Below are 21780 nucleotides of genomic sequence, written 5' to 3'. Positions count from 1 at the left end.
TGAGAATATGGATGATCCAATACACGAATCACAGGCAGCTTCTATGTTTTAATTACAAAATCATTTTTTTTTTCTATTTTAATATTGTTTTGTATATTAACAAAAAATAAGTTAACTAAATCTTAAATTCTTAAATATTTTGTAAATAATATTGTTATTTTCTGTATATAATAAACATGTTATTTATTGTAAACTAAAACATTAATAAACAATTTATAAATATATATTACCTTAATTTATAAAAATATATTAAATCTATTAAAATTTCTAAGATACATATCATATCATATGTAAATTTATAAATTTGAAATCTAAAAGTACTACAATTAATGGGGCACAAAATGTGAGTAAAGGAACAATTAATGAGTAAGTGGGATTTAATGGTTTGTATGGCACAATTAATACTATGGTTTGTGTTGGTTAATATCTATACAAGCCCATGCGGACAGATAGGTACCCTGTGTATTGTGTATGTATTAGTCCATACCAACCAATACTAAGAACAATATGGGCTACAAGAGGAATGCTTTTAATATTGGACCATTCCACCTATGCCATGTACAATCCTTGGATATTGTTGTATCAAATGTAGTCATATGGATATAAGAGTGCAAGATATATACTATATAGCTTTTCAAATTACTAATATGAAGTCACTAGCTAAATATCATTATTTGAGTTAAATTATCAATTAATAATTACAAAATCGTATAATTAAATTTAAAAATATTTGATCCATGAGATTGTAGAGGATCAATAATCAAGATACAAATTTTCGATTTTATATATTATCAAATAAATAAATTTCTGACTCGTAATAGAGACTTGGGATCAAATCCTGTTGTCACTAGATTTTTTAAGTCAAAGCTCATGTTGAATACTAATGTTTAACTAGATTTTTTCTGCAGTCAAAACTCCTGATGAAATCCAGATTTAACTAGATTTCTATTTTTTTACAGTGCAAACTCATGATGGATACCAGTTTTTAACTGGAATTTTTTAGTCAAAACTCCTGATAAAGACCAGAGTTTCTGGATTTTTTTTTCTGTCAAAACTCCTGATGAATTCCAGATGTTTAATTGAATTTTTATCAGACAAAACTCTTGATGAATGGCACTTTTTAACTGGAGTTTTGTGGCAGTCATGACTCTTGGTGAAATCCATATCTTTAATTGGATTTTTTTTCTTTTTAGCAATCAAAACTCCTGATGAATTCCAGAATTTTAATTGGACTTTTATCAGTCAAAATTTACCAGTGCTTGGTGTTCCTGTAGAAGTCTGAACAAAATGAGTTGGAATGAGAGTCTAATGAGTGGTTCTTGCAGGTTGGCTCAATTTCTAAATGAATCTAGGGAGATTGCAGGTTGGAGTTTCTTGATTGGTATCAAAGATGAAAAGGTAGGCAACTTCTAAGTTCCTGCACATTCTATGATCATTCTAATTCTAAGACTTAAAAGCCAAACTGTCAACCCAAGATTTTATCATTCCAATTACATTGGATCACACTATGCATTAAGATGCAAATTAGGGTGAACAATAAGGGAGGTTATTTAGTGATATGATAGGATGCTAGTAGGTTTCATCACACTGTGGAATTATTGACTTTTCCTCATCTTCCATTAAGATTAACTTTAGTAATCTGATGGGATGTTAATAGATTAAGGTGAACACATGTTTTTACTTTTACTATTTATTGGCAAAGTGACTTTCTAACATTTTTCCCTTTTAAATATTGAACATGATAGAACCACTTGACCACATGTAGAAATCATCCACCAAATGTTAGTTTGCATCTCAATTTGATTAGTCCATTAATCAATTTGGAGTGATATCTTGGTAGTTATCTTCTTTTTTTTTTTTTTACTGGAAGTAAAAGGTTTTAGGGCCTTATCAGATTGCATCTGAAAAAGATCCTGAATGTAAACTCTTGATTAGAAGAAAGCTCAATTTCCAGAACGTGAACTCTTCATTACCCCACAATAAGGTCTCCATCATCAACTTCAGTGTAACCATTCTTATATAACAAGGGAGGTTCATTAACGACCAAACTCTTCACATGATCAAAATAAAACAAAGATACAGATAATCCTATCTCTTGTACATGTATATGCCAATAAAGGCAACAATGAACACAATAAGTAAGATTCTCATGATCTTCAATCCTTCAATAACTGCATGTTGGGAGGATTCCATAGCTTTCATACGAAGGTCCAAATCAGCTACTAATTCCTTAAGCTCTCTGATATGGTTTTCCAGGTAAAACATTGTTGAGATGTCTTCATTAGAAAAATTCGTAGGAATTTGCATGGTGGAAGTACTCTGCTTTGAGTACATTCAAATGCAATGCAATTGAGATCAGCATCCCTTCAATGTACCAAATATCATACAACATTAGTAAACTTATTTGCTTACCTAACTAATCAGGCAGCTGTAGAAAATCCTATTCGGATTATAGTTTGTTTATGAAATTCAAATCACAACCCTCTTACCACATTTACAATCCACCATTGGACTGTATTTAAGGTACCTAGCATGTTGATTGGTAGTTAACTGAGAAGAAGACATCCATTTGAGTCCACCTTCTTCATCCGTTTGTTGCTCATTGCACAGGGGAGTTTGAACAAGGGAGCCTTCTTCGTCCAGTTGTTGCTTGTTGCACAGAGGAGTTTGAGCCGAAAAACCCTTTTCTCCCTTTCTTTTAACCCATAAGTGAAATGGGCAAAATGGTTTGAAAAATATCATAAAGGGTAGTTTTATTATTTTGAAAATTTTTAATGTGCACCTGATGTCTCGTAACTGTATTGATTAATAGGCATTGACAGAAAAGGAAACTGTTAGATACAATCTAAAAGTTCAAGTAATATAAAGATGCATTTTGAAGTTGAAGGACTGACTTGACACAGCCCCCCAAAGTATAGGGTATTGACATGAAATTTTTCTAAAAAACTTAATTTGATTTTATAAATAATATTTTTATTTTTATAATATATATATATATATATATCATTGTTTATTATAAATTAAATTATTAATTAATAATTTATAGAAACAAATAATCTTAACTTAGAAAAAGTGTTGTCAGTATGAGTTAAGGTACACCTGGACCCCACTCAAAAAGTAAATATGCAGAACTGGTTTGGGTCTAACCAATAACAAACAAACATAGACAAGAAGACTCTATATTCAAGAATAAACCTACTTATTCCATAAATCGACACATTCTGAAGTATTAGCATGATGACATTGAACTCGGATTTCCTATTAACTCCTCTCTACTAACCCAATTAAAATACATCACCTGTCCCTACCCATTTTGCAAGAGATTTAACCTTCCAACAACTCACCAAACTTTAACCTCCATTAAAATAAATCCTAACCCACAACATTTCTTTCCCCTTTCTCTCTTGTTGACTAAAGACAAGTTTTCATAAATGCAAATTCAAGCCAAGTTATATATATTCACCAAGTAATGAAGTTATTATTTGCCAATTAAGGAAAGACTGCATGGTTAAAGAGGAAATTTATTATTGGTATTCCTAAAAGACTTTCAATTGAACAGAAAGGCGCATATTAATTAGCACAAGAAGGAACCTGTTCATCTTTGTTTGAAATAAGCACATTGAACTTTGCCACTGTTATAGGTTTGAGGAGCCTCAAACTGGAATGTCACAGGGCTTATTTTAAACATTGCAGTTAGCATCATCAACAAAGATGAGCCATTCTGATTGTTTATCATGCTATGTTATCAAATTTATCAGTTTTTGGGATGCTATGTTATCAAATTTATCAGTTTTTGGGTTGAGAAATGGAAGTAGGGAGTAAATTCCTCAGAAAATCCGGGCCAAATGGATTTATATATTGCAAAGAGTTCAGTTAGGCATCTATAATAGTTCCTTGTAGAACATTACTAGAAACTTGGGAAGAATATCTAATTCAATCAACTGGAAGTTGTATCTTCAATAGATAATTTTTACATTGAGAATCCAAAAGTGAAGAAAAGTGTAAAAGTTGAAAACAGATCATGTTATGTTTAACACCTAGAAGTTTTAAGATGCAGGATGGTAGATAACTTGGTCCGAAATTTGCCATTTCTGGAAACTCCTCCTTAGTGTAAGAGAGAGAGAGGGAGTGTTTTGTGGGTAACTGAAAAAATATAAATTTATTTATTTTTTAAATATTTATGCATAAAAAATAGATATTTAGTTTGTAAAAAGTAGTATGTAATGGAGGTTAAGGTTTAGTGGGTTGTTGGAAGGCTAAATCTCACTGTAACATGGGTAGGGACAGGTGATGTATTTTAATCGGGTCAATATAGAGCAGATTAAAATTAGTAGGAACAATGAATTTTTTTTTTTTTGTGTAAATTTCTTAAAGTTTAATTAAAATTGACTAAATGTATCCTTACTGTTTGAAAATTGACTAACGCCCATATAGATATGAAAAAGACTATTCTACCCTCCTATTTGAATCTCTCCATCTTCCTCTCATTCACTTTGCCGGAACTGCCAGAACTACCGGTGATCCCAAAAACCTCCAGCACATTGCTGACGGCTCCACAGAGCACAAATATTCCTTGATGGAGATTGGGAAAACCTTGGTGACTGACAAGGGTCTATCCTACTCCGTGTATGTTTTGCAGCACCACTGGGACGTGTTGACAAAGGTGTGGCCCATCCTGCATTAGGCGGAGGTGGATCCGAAAGAGGAGCCATTCATGAAGGCGAATGGTGAGCCGGTGCCCTCATACTAAGGAGACAAGGCCTCTCACTTACTTTGTTTCACTTCCTCTGGTTCACCACCATCGTTGCAAGTTGCAGTGGCAGATTTGGTATTTATCTCTTCCATCACCTCTCTTGCTCTCTCGTTCTCTCTTCCCGCTTTTCTCTCTCTCTCCTGTCTCTCCTCCTCTTTCATCACTTCCTCTGTTTCACCACTGCCGCTGCAACTTGCAGCGGCAGATTTGGTACTTCTCTCTCTCGCCACCTCTCTTTCCCTCTCATCTCCCTATCTCTTATTTTCTCTCTCTTCTCTCTCTATTTCTCTCTCCTTCGCTCTTTCTCTCTTCCCTCCTCTTTCACTATCTCTGTTCCGCCACCACCGCTGCAACTTGCAGCGGTGGATTTGGTACTTCTCCTTCCGCTGCAAGTTGCTGCCTTTACCTTTGGTCGAGTACTTTAAAAATTTAGGACACCCACGAGGGCCCCCAACGTGTCTGCGATCCTTCATCTTCTCCATTGCTCCAAACAACAGCCAACTCTTCGGCCACGACATCGTCTTCATCTTCGCACCCACTGGCGGAATCAATTGCACCACCTCTTTTCAAAGTCTCAGCTTCGTCAATAAGAACTCGCTCACGTCAACGAACAAATGATTATCAGTTACAGAGTGAAAGTCGTCTTTCATTCTGCCATCTAAATAAAGCAATTATCTTCTTTTTTTAATAGAAGTCGTGGGATCTCTCCAATTGATAGAATTACAAACTCATCTCGTGTTTTCATCATTGAGGCAGACCCATGTGGGAAAAATCTTTGAAAAGAAACAATTAGTGAGATGAATCGAGATTCTGTAATTGGATTTCTTAAAAAGATCCACATTTGATTTCTATACAAACCCGCCTCATTCTTTCAGTTCTTTATGCCACAAACTGCATCTATGCTTTGAAATTTCAATTAAATTAGAAAGATGTGCAGAAATCTGAGTTCAGTACTCCAGCAATAGCTAGCTAGAGAACCTAGACAAGGATTCAGAGAGTCGAAGATCAGCAATGAAAGCACTGAAGTCGTACGTGAAAGACCTTGATTCAAACGCCATCCCTCGCTTTCTGGCCCAGGTTTCTGAAATCAAAGATAATTGTTCATCCGGGAAATACACCATTTCTCTCTATGAAGTCCTTGCCCGTGTCCACCATTATAAAGACCTTGACATCATGCCCATGATATCAATGATAATCACATGGATGTCGACAAGAACTCGCTCACGTCGAAGACTGTTGAGCCTACTGGTTATTGGGGTGAACCGGCAAAGACAAAGGTCAAAGGGTATTTTTAGGAATGGAGGTGGGAATGGTATTTTTGGAATTTTTGATCAATATTTTAATCACATGATATCATATGTTACAGAGAAATTTAAGAGTAAGGGTAGACTTAGTCAATTGTAAGAAACAATAGGGGTAGCCTTGGTCAATTTTACTTAGTCAATTAGCTATTTACCCTTTTTTTTCTTCTTCTTTCGATGAAAGAGAAATAGGCCATAACCGGTCTAGAACAACCAAACTCAATTCTATTCCAATTATGATTGTTAACACATAGTGGAGACCTAGACCCTATATACTTGGGTTGGTTTGGTTTGAGTCTATTGGATTTGCCCAAGTCATTGATAGATCTATTAATTAGAATTGTATAATATGTATCATATGCAATTCATAAATTTTAATTATTAAAATAGTTATTCTATTTTTTTATTTCTGTTTTTATAAATTACCAAAAAATTTAAAAATATTTTTTACATAATTTTTGGATGGATCATTTTATCTGATATATCATTCATAAATGGATCTTATAGTTCTTTCTTACCAGAAAACCATTTAAAATAAATTATATTTTATGATTTTTGAATTTCCCATCTTTTTTTGGAAAATCCATAGAGCTACTAATACAAGTAAAACATATTATAAACCCAACAACAAATCAGTATATTTTTTCATTTCAAACAATGAAATGTGTAAATCTACTGAAAAAATAGACTAAAAGGATTTATTTTTATTTCTTGATTCCAATGAATTTTCTTCCATTTTAATGCAAGATTTTAATTGGAAAAATTTATGATGCCAGAAAGATGTGGTATGAAAGAGTTTTGATCAATCAAAACCCACTCGTAAATTTTAATAAATTCCACCGATTGATTAACACAATTATGAGACCATTATATCATATCTTTCCAATATCATTGTTGAACCAGTTTTGCAGATAAGATCTCTCATACTAATCGGCACTTATGTATCACATGTCAGCTTTTATGAAAACTGATATATTATTCTGTAGATTGAGTATATCTTAATACCTTATGATATTTTAAACCTCAACTATTGTGGTCAGTTTTTTAACAGCTAAAGTAAGGTTTTAAAAACCGATCCAGAAATAAAATTGCTTTGACTGATTTTCAGGCCAGCGGTTTGATCATTCGGGTTAAACAGTTTGGGCAGATTGATTTATTTGATCTATTAGGGTAAGAGTATGATACCTATATGTATGTTTCAATGCTCATTTTATGAGAAAAGAGAGGAGTTGCTGTTGGCTGGAAAATGGAAGAAAAGAAAGAAAGGAAAGGGAAGAAAAGGAAGGAAAAAAAAGAAAAAGGAGGAGGAGGAGGAGGCGGTTCACCGGCAACGGTAACAGAGCAGTGGCAACCACAGTTCTGATCTCAGATCTTGCAGATCTCCTAGTCTCAGTCTCTCTCTCTCTCTCTCTCTCTCTCTCTTGATTGGCTTCAGCCAGTGCAAGGCCCCATGGTTTTCAAAACCGGACCGGACCAGAAAAATCGGAAATCTGACTGGTTCTTTTTTCCCCAAAACCGCTGATTTTGGTCAGCAAATCGCTGAACTGGCCGATTAACCGTTCGAACTGTCCAAACCGTTCGAATAGTTTTGACCATTTTTCTAAATTTTTAATTTATTTTTGTCAGAATGGGCTGGCCGTTCGGTTCGAATGGTCGGACCGTTTGAACTGGTAACTGAACCCCTGACCGGTTCAGTTTTAAAAACCATGCAAGGCCCATTTGAACAGCCTTTATAGCCTTACACTGGGAATATCTAAATACTTATGTACTTTACTTCATGGGAAGATATTCCCAATGCAATGTGATAAAGGCTGTTCAAACGGGCTTTGCACTGAGTGAAGCCGAATTCCTCTCTCTCTCTCTCTCTCTCTCTGAGCAGTGATTTCAGATCTGAAATCTTAGATCTCCTCTCTATACTTATCGATATATCAGATCTCTGGATCCCCTGTCTATATATGCTCTCTTTGAAAAAAAAAAATTAAATAACAAATATTTTATTAAACCATGAACTGCTGCCTAAGTCCAATGGTTTTCTGACTAATTCAATAAGTTATTTTTTTTTCCGGAAAAAGCGATCCGCTTGATCAGAACCGGAAATATGACCATTTCTCGGGTCAAATGGTTCAACCGTCTGATCCGATCCTGTTTTCAAAACAATGAGCCAAAGGCTAAATTAAATGGTTAAAACATCCCCCTCAAATATTTTCAAGAAATGGGGGAGCTGACCAGGTCTTAGTGGATGTAGAGTGAGTAAAAAATGGCTCACACACAAGCGGCCTGATTACAAGGCGTAGGTACATGAGGGTAAACTAGCAATTCGGAAGGCGAGAGAAAATACTTCCGCAATCAGAGATGAGCCTTGAGAGTTAGCACGCTCCAAAAGAGGTTGGGAATGATCCTCCAATAGAAGTTCTACTATAGATACTACATCAAATAATCCCAATTGAAATAAATACTGTTTTTAAAGTTTTTAAATTGTCGTTGATCTCGATGGTCAGACCATTTGGCCTGGGAATTGTTTTCATTTCACCCTTAATTCATTTATTGACTAGAAACCATTGATTTGATTAACGATTCATTGACCCGGATGATTGAACCATTGATCCATTCAACCTGAACAATACTTTTGCCTACTTTTATTTTAATTTTTAAAATTGAAACAGGTCATTCGTTTGAACCGAAGAATTGAACCACTGACCTGTCAAAGCGGTTCCCATTCTAGATCAGTTTTCAAATCATTAGATAAACATCAAAACACCTCTACAAAGATCTTGTGCCTTGGCAATGAGAGTTAACTGGGCTTCAAAAGGAACAGCACACCCAAACAAGAAGTGGCCATTAAAAGCAAGTTTTTTTAGTGTAAATAACTTAATTATAATCATCTAAAACTTATATTTATTGTTATTAATAAATTTCTTGGATTTATTTAAGTCTTCTAATGTATTTATACAAATCTTAATTTTCTATTGTATTTATGTATAATCAAAGTATATTATTTATATTTTTACCAAAAAAAGTATATTATTTATATTACCATGTAACTTTTAAAATTATCTTTTCAATACTCACTATTTCTGATACTTTAAACCTTATATAGAACAAATGGTATAACAACTATATTGAAATCCATCTAACAAATTTCCATAGCTTGTATTTTAGGAGCAAAGCTCAAAGTCTCCAATTCATGGTAGGATATAGGGATGATGTGGACAGGGTATGCTTCAATGAATTGAGATTGAAGAATCCAATACTGAGCTTTCTTCTTCTTTTTTTTTTTTTTCTTTTTTTTACAGGACATGCAATTCGATATATTTTAATTTTAAACAAGAAATAATAATATATTCTACTAGTCCCTTTGTATTGTTTGTTTGGAGTGCAATTTCATTAGTTTTACTGCTTTAGATTTAGTATACGGTGCAAATGATAAAAATGCAAATGAGGAGATTGGGAGTAAGGGTGTCAATGGGACGGTTTTGGATCGGATTCCGTTCAGTTCAAAATTAATTTGGATGAATTGGAGAGACCAATAAGACATATTGGATTGGACCAATTCATCCAAAATATTTATTAGATTGGATTGGATTTAGTCCATCCGTAATAAATTTATATTGAATTGGGTTGGATTAAGCCAATATCTGGTCCATTAATATAAGATAAAAAATTAAGAATATAGGTGTCAATGAAACAGTTTGGGTTGAAACCAATCTAAATTAAGACAAATTTAAATAGATTGGATGATTCAGACATTGAATTGAAATAATCTAAAATATTCATTAAATTGGATTAGACATGATTCATTTATAATAAACTCATATTGGACTAAATCGGATTAGACCAAATCCTGTGTAATTGACACCCCAAATTAGGACCAACGCCGCAACCAGACCCTTACCAGATTAGGATCATTGATGGGTAGCCCAATCCAAACTGTATTACTGTGAAGTGAAATCACACGGTTTCTGTCCTCGTTCAAGTTCTGGCCCAATTAATCCCCATCTCGCTGGCTACGAATTGCATGGTGGATTTCAATCCAATCCAACCCAGTGGATATTACCAAAAAACCAAACAATATTTGTTACTTCACTAGTACAGCGAGCTTACAATGCGATATGGACCAAAGTTTTGTGGGCCTTGAGTATGTAATAACATTGGGAAAAAAGTATGAAATATCGATTTCTTAATTACTTTTAAACTTATATATAATAATAACAAATTTATATAAATATAAAATATTGAATTTATCTTATAAAATTTAATTAGACTCAGATTTGAATTAGATTGGATGGAGTTAAATCTAAATTCGACCGGATTACGTAAACTAACCATCCAAGTTGGAAATAATAATGTGAGACATCGAATTGAGAATCTTGGGATGATCGGAATGTCAGTAGATATGGATAGTGTAGGAGAGTCCAATGATATGCAGCTTCAATTCATGATATAAAATGTGAAAAACATATTTTATATTTACTAATAATTAAGTACATACGTTGTACTTGAAAAATTTTGTTCGTATTAATTACTTGAATTTTAGATACATCTATATCTACTAATAATTAAGCATATGTTTTCTTTGTAAAACATATTTTATATTTACTAAACTTAAATGCTAGTTATAAATGTGCACATGCATTGCACATGGAAATTTTAAATTATAATAACACTTATTATTATTAACTTTTTGCATTATTTCTATCATAAAAAATTAAATTTTATTTTAATTATTATGTTTATTTAATATGATGAATATAGAACATTAGAAATGTTTCCAAATGTTTTTGACAAAATTCTGCACTTTTTCATTTTTTGTGTTCTATCTTTTTCTAAATGTTTATTATTCAATTATGACATCATGATTTTTTTTGAAAGGTTGGATCACTGACCCACAATATAAATAGGAAAATAGCTTTGCTTTCGTATTTGTTTAAGTTATATATTTCATCTACATTATATAAATAATTTCTACTTATTATACTTAATTTTTGTTTGACATAATTAATATATAATTTTTTATATATTCTATTTATTAATTTAACTTTTTATTTTTATTTTTATTTTTTAAAGACTTACTATTTAGCTATCATATCATCGATTAATCCATTTGACCAAAAGCACTAACCCATCGCCCAAAAAGCAAAATAGTTTGATTTCTATGTTAACATTAAATTTTGTATTACATTTCCATCATTGATAAAATTATTTCTTATGTGTAATACTTATTTTTGTTCAATATAATGAATGTATAATATTAGATATGTACCCAATATTTTACTTCTTATAAATATGTAACTTTAGATATGTGCCAAAATGTTTCTCTTTTTTATTTTTTATTTTCATGATTCTTTTTATTTTTAAAAATTTTATTATTTGTCTATGGTATCATTTCATTTCTAGGTTGATTTTGAGTTTAGCATTTCATTTTTAACATTAATAAGAATACTTCTTACATTTAATACTTATTTTCGTTTAATGTAATGAATATACAATATTAGAGATATGTCCAATTCTTTTTATTTTTATTTGTATTATATATTTAATTTAATTTATTATTTAATTATGACATTATTTATTAACCCATTTGACACCATATGGTAGAATTGCTTACCCACCACTGGGAGGAAGAAAATGGTTTTGTTTTTAAATTTCTTTTTTAAAAATATTTACTTTTATACAATTAAAGTTAATGTTGTCGATTTAATTAGTAGAATTTAATTATGAGAAAAATGTATCTTAAATATATGATTTAATGAGAGAATATACCTTACATATGAGATTTAATTAGTAAAAATAGGAAAATAGTTTTATTTCTAATTAGTTTTGAATTTTACATTCTATTTTTATCATTAATAAAATAATATCTTATTTATCATATTTATTCTTGTTTAATATGTTGGATATATGATATTAAAAATGCTTTTGTTTTTTTTTTTTAATTTCTATATTATTTTATATTTTATCCATTTTTGAATTTTATTATTTAATTGTAACAATATGGATTGTTTCATTTGACCCAAAATGATTTAATTTCTTACCACCACCTAGATGAAAACACTTTTTTCAAGGTATATTTTAAAAGTATAAGTTTTTTGTGTTAATGATATATGGATTAAATTAATAGAGTTTAACGATGAGCATAAATAAAAATGCCCTAAAAATATGATTCAATGAAGGTGAATGCAAACTAATACCTTAAATGTTGGATTTAATGAAAAGGAATTGAATGCATTAGATGTCTTAAAATTGCCTCCTTTAAAGTCATTTAATATCAATAACCAATTACTCTATTTGTCATATTTTTTATCAATAAATTTAAATATGAAAGATAAATTTTCTCCTAAAAAGTTTCAAAAATATTATCGAGTCTCTTTGTAATTTTTAAAGTAATATGCCCATTCGAATGGGTTAAAAAAATGGTGTGTGAACGGTACAACGAGAAGCCTTTCTCCTTTTACGTTGCGTATCAGAGCCAGGTTTCGATCCTGGGACCTATGGGTTATGGGCCCACCACGCTTCCGCTGCGCCACTCTGATTAGTTATACATGTGTTCTAATATAATTAATAACCAGTCTGAAAGAAGCTTGAACAGCCATAACTATCTTAATTAAGAAAAAAAAATAAAAATAATAATATATAATAAAATTGAAAATAAACATTTATATACGTATTATTAATATACATGTGGGTCATTCCGTGTGTGCTCAATTGTTAAGTGCCATGCCGTGTTAGCATGGCCCGCTTGCTACAGTGACCGGGCCATGTCAGACCACTGAAGTGCATAATTCGTTGGATGCATTACTCCTCAACGCCCACCTAACGGTCTATGAAGAAGAAAATTGATTTTTATTTTTTGAAAAGAAAATCAGGGCAATGTGTCCTGATACTCACTCATTCATTAACCTGTTTAGAATGATGGTTTTAAAAGATGTCTGAGGCAAGGCGCCTCAAGGCAAGGTGGCAAAAAAGCGCTTAGCTTCGGTAGTCTCTTCAAGATGTTGTAGGGTGGTAGCCTCAGTTTTTGTGAGGCGTAGGCCACTCGCCTCGAGGCCTAAAATCATTGAGGCGGTAGTCTAAAAAATCTGGGTTTAAGGGTGTTCTGACAGGGTAAATATGTAAAAAAGAGGAAAAACATTGGGGAATATGACATACAAAAGAATGTTGAAACAACTGTGTAAGGGTTTCTCCCTTTTGGCTTTTTTACGTTATTCTCTTTCTTCTTCTAATTTTTTCTTTTTATTATTTTCCTACGATTTTTGCTTGTCTACCACATAGGTAACTCCACGGTTTGAGTTTTTATTTGAAATAGAAACTTAAAATAGAGTTTTGCTTTAAGTTTTTTAGTTTGAGGCCTATGCCTCAAACCTTCCTGAGGCTTATACCTCGCCTCTTTGGCACCCACTCACCCAGCTGCCTCGCCTCTGCCTTGAGCTTTTTAAAACTTTACTCAGAATAATAGTTAGATAATAACATTTTATACCTCGCCTCTTTGGCATCCAGAAGACCAAGTATGCATATAAAATTTCCTCCTATTTCATATCAAATCAAATTGATATAAATGATAATTGTCCTTTGGTCATTTTCTTCTTTGAAAAATGCTAACGAGTGGCATGAATCCTAGGTCCTAACCCCAACTTTCACGCCGTTGAAAATTCCAACCACACGTTTATGTCCAGCCCCCACCATGATGTAATAAAGTGAGCAGTAAGGAACCCTAACAAGACCAGTCCGCAGAAATGGGATTTCCTGAAAGCAAAATCCTACACATACGATCTCCAAAAATGGGCACCTATCAAAGTATAAGAGATATTCGCTATGTGTGGCCAGGTTCCTTGGTATTAGAGTTTTTGCTTTTAGGAGATCTTGGTTTAGGGTTCAAATTGGGATTTATTCTTTGTAAGTGCACTTCACGCTAACTTCATATCACATTCCACTATGTATTGAGAATATCTCCTTATAAATAACAATTTACAAGTGCAAACAACTGAGATGTATTGTGAGGTTGGTATAATGAGTGCTATGTAAGGAGCCATGGGGACTCTTAGGCTCCAATAAAAGAAAAATAAATTAACTTATTGAGTATTTTTTTCGAGTTGAGGTTCAAAGCGATTGTGTGAACACAATTGAAAGCTTTAACAAGCTTGCATCCTAAATTTAAGGAGCTAAAATAGAAGTAGAGCCTAGGTGCAAATGGAGCATTTTGTGTTTATATTTTGAGTAATCTATCTATCTATACTATATTATAAAACCGATTAAGTCCCACATCAATAGCCCTTTTCTTCTTCTTCTTCTTATTCTTTCATTCTTACTTCTCTTTTCTCCCTTACCCCTTCTCAATTCTTTCATTCACTCTTTTTCTTTCTTTTCCTTTCCTTTCCATTCCCAGGCCTCTCAATAGGCCGCATGCGACAAATTTGAATCGAAAACCAAACCAAGAGTATCCTTCTTGCTTAGGAAACTTGGTAGAATGTTTGGAAAACTTGTTTACAATGTTTTAAAATTACTCCAGTCGTATTCTACACCATTATTGATTGAAGGACTGAAAATACATGTCCCTGTTTGGCAAACTTGGTAGAATGTTCGGCTTTTTATCAAAATTTCACCATTTTTTACTGACATTATAAACCAGGTATATATCTTTCACTCCTTTTTATTGGTTTTCGATTTTGGGTTGAAGAATGGCCCTTTTGAGCCGAAAAATAACCTTCCTGAGCCGTGTTACTATTGTTGCTCTGTTGAGCGAACGACAATGATGTATTACACAGGTCAAGGAGATGAAAATGGGTAATCGGGTCGGGTTACTCTGGGTTAAGAGTTGAAATACTCATTTCATCATTTGTGTTCGAGGGTTATATCCAAATTCGATATTGCAACCCATGTATTAATGGAACCTATGATTAATGTTTAACGAGGTGAAAATGACGCCTTCATGATGTTCATTATGAATTAATGTTAATTAATGGTCTTTTTTTTTTTGGAAGCCAATTATCAATGGGCATTGATAACAAGGTCTTTTTTACCAAAAAAATAACGGCGTCTAATAATATAAATTAATTAATTAGTCAATTATAACTGGATTAATTTACTTAAACTAATTAGTGAAAATGAATTAATTTGTAATTAAATTGGAACAAATGGTAGGTTAATTTAAATAATATATTAACATAGACATTAATTTATACCCATTTATTAATAAAATATATTAATTTAGTTTCTATTATTAGTAAATTGTAATATTTATATATTAATTTACAAAATTAAACCAATTGAACAGGGAAAAGATTTCAACAACAACTTAAACCCATTAAAATATGGTATTATGAAACATGTTTCGGCCCTGCTGTCCATGTCTCGGCCCATTAATAATTTAGCTGTTTTGGCCGTAGGAAGCACACCCATTGAAGTAGGATGCATGGATTCAAGGATAAACCTTGAATAGGTTTAATATGAACACAAACCAGACCCAATACTCTAGAGTCTAGACAGTGGGACAATTAAACTTGACCATTGAAGTAGGATCAGCTTGAGAGAATATACTATCAGCCCATGAACTCCATTTTAACAAAGTAGGGTCCACCTATTTGAACTGGGATGGATTCCTATTTAACTAAGAAAAATCTATATGCCGGAAATATTAACTTTCATTAGTTAATATTTAATAATTTAATAATTATCAACATTTCATTGTTGGTATTTAATAGTTAATTATCAACGTTCTATTTATATTTTTCAGTTAATTAAGACTATTGTTTTAATTTCCTATTAAAAGAGAGGTTATAGAAAAGTAAAAAAAAAAAACAGAAAATTAAGGTGATGTTTGGCATTGATGATAATTTCTTGAAAATCATTACCGCATGGAGCCATGCCAGCGTTAGAGGAATCGGTGTTGAAATTTCTTTTTGGTTGGCCAATTTTGGTGATTTTCAGGAAATCAGCCAAAAATCAATTCTTGAAATCTACCCTTTTTGAGGGATCACCTTTTTTGGTGATTTCTTAATTTCTAGCTGATTTTTTATTTTTTGAGGGTGAATAGTATCCGACATTGCATTGCAAAATAACTCTAATACAAAAATAATTGGTCCTTGAGAATTAGTATCAAACAGATTCAAAGCCAATTTCTCAAAAATTGGCTTACATGGTAGAAATGATACAAAATAACAAAATTTACTGGTTTTGAGAAAAACATTGACTTAAAAAATCACCAATTTTTAAAAAATCAGTAAAGAAGAATCAACATCGATGCCAAACATCACCTAAGAGAAAATGAATAACAATTAACCAAATTATTGGTATTTATAAAATATCTAACAATTATTGTTATTTATAGTAACAAAAATACTATTAATTATAGTTAATAGAAATTACTATTAATAATCACTGTAAATTGTAATTTATCAATTAAATTACAATTGATAATTTAAATTTAACAACCTCTGTAATTAAAATAAAGTAACAATAATTATAATTTAATTACTGTAATTTAAAATTCACTAATTTAATTTAACAATGATAAATTTTTTAATTTAATTATGGATAATTAAATTACTATAATTTCAAAAATTAAGTGGATAAAAGTACTTTACTTAAAAGAAATAAAGTAGCAATAATTATAATTGAATTACTGTAATTTAAAAATCACTACCAATGATAATTGTAATTTAATTATGGATAATAATTTACGACTTATGGAGAATTAAAACTACATGGCTTTGTTTTAAATAAACATACATGATTCAGTTATTTGTTTTAAATTTTGATATATTAATTACATTACTCCCTATGGGGGATTTTGGCATATCATAAAAAAATACAAAAAAAAGAAGATATATTAATTAAGTTGGTTTATTTTTATACATTACAATTTAAAGAACATTTTCCTTATTTTTCATTTTTCATATAAATGGGTTGAACTCTCTCTAATTTTATTTTCCCTTAAGCTCAGTTTGGAAGGAGTACAAATACAAATATGTAGAGTGCAATTTTGTTTATATCAATTACTTGAATTTTAGATATATCATAGTTAAGATAGAAATTGAAAATTAAAAAAGTAACAATATGATTAAAAATAAACTTAAATATTTATTATTCAATTATGACATCATGCGTTCTTTTGAAAAGATGGATCATTGACCCACCATCTAGATAAGAAATAGCATTGCTTTTGGATTAGTTTTAAATTAAGAAAAATTATAGTCAGAGCCGACTGTACATTTAAAATTTGGTTACAAGTTGGTCCATAAACCAACAAAACTCTAACAAACGGATCTACATTTCAAATTATAAAAACCCTTGCCATGTCATCGGAGGGTTATGTGGCTATTGGCAACATGGGACTCTTAATCCATATTGGACACAATAAAAAGCTTATATTGAAATTGCCCTTTAATGTTGGGTGATCAGAAAATAAAAAAAGAATTTTTAGTTTCTCTCTTCTCTCAATCTCCCTCACTCTTTCACTCACAGTCATCTTTATCTGCTCAACGACTATGTGATTTGAAAATAAATAAAAATGGTTTTTGGTTTCTGTATTTACGTTCTTTATATCAATTTCTCTCATTCTCTCTCTCTACCTATCATTCTCCCTCAATCTTTCTCATTCTCTTTCTCGGTTGATTTCTCATTCTCTCAATCTGTATTTACGTTTATGAAAGTACTTTAATAAAATCACTTTTATGAAAGCATATTTATGAATGTACTTTTATGAAAGCAATTTTATGAAAGCACTTTAATAAAAACACTTTTATAAAAGTATTTTTATAAAATCATTTTTGTGAAAGTACTTTTAAAAATTCAACTAGGGATAATTTTATGTGGTATTTTAAAATTAAACTAGGGATAATTTTAGAAAAAAAATTGTATTAAGTGCTTATTGTATAAGCACTTAAAACAAAACTAGAAATTTGGGGTTAAAGAACAAACCCTTATTTTAAAAGAAGCACTTACTTTTAAGTATTCCCAAACATGACCTAAGTAAAACCAATATACACATCAAAATCTTAAGGAGAGATTGAACTTCAAATGGCCATATCATATTTTATATTCGATGGGGGTTTTGGGTTGAGGGAAATGTCAAATATGACATTTTTATGTGAGAGTGAATGAGTGGTCACTTATCCCACTTTAATTAGGGGTGCAATTTTTGCGGGTTAGGGTTAGAATTTTGTCAAAATTTCAATTGACCCAACCTGAAGCCCAAGCTTGAAACAATGTAATCTGTTAGTTTAGGCCAACTTGACTTGCACCCTTAACTTTAGTTGCCTTATACGACGCTTGCATTGGACTATATATGTATTTAAAGTGTGAGAGGAAATGTCAAAAAAGAAGTTTTTTGTTTTCATCTGAGGTTATCTTACTGGTGGGGCACGAGGCCCCAATTAGGTCCTTAATATTATGCTAACATAAAAGAGGTAACTACTCAGGTGATATTCATCAAAATTCACGTGGTGCTTTGATTGGTCAAATCTCTTCTCGTATGTATCTGTCTTTCCGATATTATAAGTTTTTTCAATAACTAGATGAAAACATGTTCTTTAAACTAAAAAATCAAGAACATGTTTTCACTAGTTTTGGGTTTTTTATTTTAAGAAGCAATTTGTTTTCAAATCAATTGTTTTTTTAGCACTCTTAACGAAAAAAAAACTATTCACATAGGAGAACACCTACGGGTGGACTACCCTACAAATTGGTTTATTTGATGCAGAAGAAAATTTTAATCGTATGAAAATGCATGCGTTAGTTACTTCATGCAATGCAAGTCCTATCTCTAACTATGATTTATTTATCAAAAAGAAATCTTCAACCATGATTCATATTGTATTGAACTAGGATAACTAGAAGACAAAGACTCCATGTGGATAAGTCTATTGTGCATTTGAGGGGAGTTGTCAAAGCCTGGGGCTAGTACACGTACAATAGAATTTGCACATAAAGTCATGTTTGGTTTGAAGGAAAAGGAAAAAAAAAGAAAAAATAGGAAAATCTATACAAGGTTTGTAAAGCTTTTCCTATATTTTCTTTCCTTTTTCTACCTTTTCCTTCAAAGTGGGTCACTGTTGTATCTTGCACTTCTCATTCTTTTCTAATGTAACTAGTACTTGTGTTGATGCACATCAACCAAGAACTGTTTGTTCTTGCCAACTATTCGACCATAGGAAAAACTTTGATTCTAATCCAATGGTTAAAGTGCAAGGAGGGATATTGTTTAAAGGGCAAAACATGTTATGTAGTTAATATATTCTATCAGTTGACCTTGTATTCTCTCCTTCCATATACGATTTTTTTTAAACCCCAAAGGAAGAAACTTGAAAGAAAAACACGTCTAATGTGCCTTTGGCCCCACAAGGGTCTATACCTAGACCTGGTCAATGGGGAGCTTGCATTTCCTATGTCCATGGTGGCAGGACAATCTTAAGACCCTATTGCCAGCACCCAATGTTGACCAGGGAGCTCGTATTTCCTGTGACCATGGTCACAGGACAATCTGGACAAAATGACCACACCCAATTTTTATTCCTCAAATCATGATTTTGTCAGTAACTCGCTGATTCATGTGATTGAACTATTGATCTAGATAATGGTTTTTGGCCGTTTTATATTATTTTTTATTTTTATTTTTTAAAGTCAGAACGAACCATTTATTTCGAACCAGATGATTGGACCTTTTGACCGGAAAATCGGTCTGCAAAATGATTCCCTATCCAATTTTAAAAACCTTGCCTCAAATGATGGTGTATTTGATTTTCGTTGGATGATGCATTAGACACGATGGGAGAAAATGCCATTGTCATCAATGAAAATGACAAAGGTACATAGAGGGCCTATTGGCCACAAAGAGCAGGAGAGATAGCCTACTTATAGATGGGTTTGAAGTTGCAATTTCTTTGGAGGGAGGGATGCCATGTAACCAACGTGACTGATGGGTAATCTGTGGTCGGTCCTTGTTTGGTTTGGGTCAAGTAAATTGGGTCCCAGGAATAAATTAAAGTATTTAACAGCTCTTCTGTTAACTTATAATTTGACAATAAACCTGTAAAATTGTCAAATTGACACATTTAATATGATATTACATTACTTATATATCTTGAGAAAGGTATTAAACTGGGAATATCTCTGTAATAAGCTAGCTAGCTAATATAACAATTAAAACAAGTGCTCCCAATTCAATTATAATTGGAACCATTGTTTTTAAAACTGATTTGGAGACCGAACTGGTCATGGGTCCGGTTATTGATTTGAATGATTGGCTCATTCTGACAAAAAAATAAAAAAAATTAAAAAATAGTTAAAACCGTTCAAATGATTAATCGCCCAATTCAACAATTTATTGACCAAATTAATATATTTTTTTGAAAAAAATCTGATTTTGGGGGAAAATAAAACTGTTCACCTGACCAATTCCCGGTTTTTTTGGTCCGAATATCTGATCCGGTCTGGTTTTAAAAACAATGATTGAAACACATGTTGCAGACCTAGACACTATATAATTAGACTGTTTTAGTTCGACCGATTCTTATCAGGTTTAGCTCCGTTGGTATTTGGTAGCCCTTAAGTTAAGGTACTCATTTCCTTTCTTACAATGTTGTCACATTTTGAAATAAAACTTGAAAATTCACTTTTTTTCGATAATTAAATTATTTATATTAATTATGAAAATAAAGAAAATATACATGTTGAATATATCCAGGTAAGAGGCCCGCCCCACCAATATCGAGCAACATACATCAAACTAATTTTCCCTATTAGCCAAAATATAGGCAGCCTGAGTGAAGGACCTAGGTCTATATATACAAAATATATATCCCTATAAATAGAAAATATTTAAGATTTTGCATTATGCATATTTGTATTTATACTATTTTGCATTAAATTGGAAAAAGTAAAAATGTAAATACAAATTCACTATGTCATATGGTTAAAGTAATCAAATCATCCAGTCCAACATTTGAATCTGATAACTCTAGTTTCTTATATTGATAATCATATTTAGTTTGATTGTGCAGATACAACCTTGTCCAAAGCATTCAAGTCCAACTACAGTTCATTTGGAATATTTTCTACACGTTGAATTAAAAAATTAACAAATCATGTTAAAGGTTTAACATCACATGGGCTATTTAATTTTTCATTGTTTTATATTTTACAAGGTATATTTTACCATTAAAGGCTTTAATAACATTAAATATCCAACTGTGATGATCATTTTGTTATTGATTCAAGTGTTTTTTTTTTTTTTTGCTTAATAGTGTAGGTTTTATTCATCACATGCAGTCATGCAGCATAGATTTTGCCCCTAAGGCTATATTTGGTTGCAGTGAATCTATTTAAACTGATGCAAAATTATGGTAATGCAAATGATTTGGATGCAAATTCTGATTTATTTTTGTTTTAAATTTACTTTATTTTGTTTGATTGGAATAAAAAATTAAACCAAAATTTTCATTCTTTTCATTTGCAGCATTTGTACTAAGTTTCTGTTTGGAAGGAGTACAAATATAAATATTTAGAGTGCAAAAGTGCAAAACCTTGTATTCTGTATTATTTTGTATGTATTTATAATCTTTCCAATTTGGAATACAAATATGTATAGTTATATATTCCATTTCTTAACCTTATATTTACAGTACTGTTGTGTAAATTCGGGCCCAAAACCAACAAAATCTGAAACCAATGCATGAATTAACTAACTAACAGGGCCTAGATCTGGTGAAATATATATAGAGCCAGACCAAACCT

At 31.7% G+C, this 21780-nt stretch overlaps 1 non-coding gene across 1 annotated transcript; it reads right to left on the bottom strand.

The window, feature by feature from the left end:
* Window positions 1-12512: 12512 nt before the first annotated feature.
* TRNAM-CAU (transfer RNA methionine (anticodon CAU)) lies at window positions 12513-12584 on the bottom strand. Its single transcript has one exon. It is a non-coding gene; the product is annotated as a tRNA-Met (tRNA).
* Window positions 12585-21780: the final 9196 nt, after the last annotated feature.

This window comes from Nelumbo lutea, chromosome 5, assembly GCF_056320005.1.
Source record: "Nelumbo lutea isolate HS-2025 chromosome 5, American lotus-T2T, whole genome shotgun sequence".
NCBI lineage: Eukaryota > Viridiplantae > Streptophyta > Magnoliopsida > Proteales > Nelumbonaceae > Nelumbo > Nelumbo lutea.
The sequence above is the reverse complement of the archived record's forward strand: the minus strand, read 5'-3'. Positions and strand labels throughout refer to the sequence as shown.